This window comes from Myotis myotis, unplaced genomic scaffold (assembly GCF_014108235.1).
Source record: "Myotis myotis isolate mMyoMyo1 unplaced genomic scaffold, mMyoMyo1.p scaffold_m19_p_3, whole genome shotgun sequence".
Lineage (NCBI taxonomy): Eukaryota > Metazoa > Chordata > Mammalia > Chiroptera > Vespertilionidae > Myotis > Myotis myotis.
Genome location: NW_023416335.1, coordinates 79,375,960 through 79,377,905, shown reverse-complemented (window position 1 = coordinate 79,377,905; position 1,946 = coordinate 79,375,960). Strand labels below are relative to the sequence as shown.

The 1,946-nt window shown below is 50.7% G+C and overlaps 1 pseudogene; it reads right to left on the bottom strand.

Moving 5' to 3' along the window:
* Positions 1 to 505: 505 nt before the first annotated feature.
* On the bottom strand, positions 506 to 1,270 carry LOC118650462 (annotated as a pseudogene).
* Positions 1,271 to 1,946: the final 676 nt, after the last annotated feature.

Sequence of the window (1,946 nt, the reverse complement as noted above, 5' to 3'; positions counted from 1 at the left end):
GGAGCCAGCTTTTCTGGGGTCAAGGAGGAAATGTTCGTTTGAATCACCAGGCACTCATCTTCCACTGGAATGACGAGAGCCCCCAGTCAGTTCACCTGACTGCAGAATAGCACAGGACTGCTCTCAGGAACACAGAGGCTCTCTTGCCTCTCACTGCTCACACCTTAACATGGCTCCTCCTTACCCACCTACTTTCAAACAGGTCCTTAGTAATAAACAAAACACTAGCAGAAAAACAAGAGTTATTACCTCTGGACTCTCTTAGATAAGAGTCTCAGCTTAGACTGAGGACCCATGCCCCAGAAGGTCCATTCTGACTAGATTGCATGAAGGGAGTGGGTGCAGGAGACAAAATGGCTAACACAAAATTGGGAGCCACCAGTCCCCATCTGCAGCTACAACCTAAGATGCCTACAGATGTCAGTGTGACATGTGCACAGGAGAGATGCAGAGGAATGGGATGGGAGGGAGGGTGTTCTTGGGAAAGTCGTCTGCCTTCTCGCTTTCATGTCTTGGCCTTGCCCTGGGCAGCCACAGTCTCCATGGCTTTGGGCACGGTCTCTTAATCCCCTAGGAACTGCATGGGCTTGATGGACTTCAAGTTTTTGTCTAATTCATAGACAATGGGAATACCAATCAGCCTGTTCAGTTCCATGATAGCCTCTTCAGAAAGACCTTCCAGATGTTTGACAATGCCCTGAAGGCTGTTGCCATGGGCTGAAATCAGTACCCATTTCTCTCCTTAATCTGGGGCACTATTTCTTCATTCCCAAAGGGCAGAGCTCTGGCAATAGCATCCTTCAGACTCTCACAGGAGGGTAGCTGATCTTCAGTGAGGTCTGCATACCTGCGATCCTTCCTGATGTTGCTGTAGAAGGGATGGTCGAGCTCCATCGGTGGTGGTGGGATATCATCAAAGTGCCGCCAGATCTTTACCTGGGCCTCACCATGCTTGGCAGCAGTTTCTGCTTTGTTAAGACCAGTCAGACCCCCACAGTGCCACTCATTGAGACGCCAGGTCCTCACTACAGGCAGACACATTTGGTCAATGGTATCCAGCACCATCCAGAGGGTCCAAATTGCTCTCTTCTGTACTGAGGTGAAGCAGATGTCAAGCTCATAGCCGGTATCTTGCAGCATCTGCCCGCTGTGCTTCGCCTCCTCATACCCAGAACCGGCTCAGGTCTGCGTCGTACCAGTCGCTGAAGTGGTTCTCCAGGTTCCACATGCTCTTGCCATGCCATATCAGCACCAGCTTGTAAGCAGCCATGGTGGCAGTTCTGAACACGGAGCAGACTGAGGCTCGCTGAGATTCTGGAGTGGCCCACAGCCTTGTTTTAAAAGCAGACTATTTTAATTACCTCTAAAACCTAGAAGCACTGCTTTCTAGATTCTTCTCTTTCCCTCTGCCCTTAGACATGACCACTATGTTTTGACTTTTGTGTTCATGATCATCTTGCCTTTTTATGGCTTCAAAAAGTGAATTTGCAGTTTGAATGATGTATTATTTAATTTTGCATGTTTTGGATTATTTATAAACTAGAGGCCCGATGCACAAAAATTTGTGCACTCAAGAGGGTCCCTCAGCCTGGCCTATGCCCTCTTGCAGTCTGGGACCCCTCAGAGGATGTCCACCTACTGGCTTAGGCCCACTCTCTGGGGAATCAGGCCCAAGCTTGCAGTCAGACATCCCTCTGGCAGCCCAGTAGCCCTCGGGGGATGTCCACTTGCCAGTGGGGAGCAGACCTAAGCTGCAGTCAGATATCCTTAGTGCTGCTGAGGAGGAGGGAGAGGCTCCCACCACCACCGCTGTGCTGGCAGCCATCAGCCTTGCTTGTGGCTGAGTAGAGCTCCCCCTGTGGGAGTGCACTGACCACCAGGGGACAGCTCCTGCATTGAGCATCTGCTCCCTGGTGGTCAGTGTGTGTCATAGTGACCAGTCATTC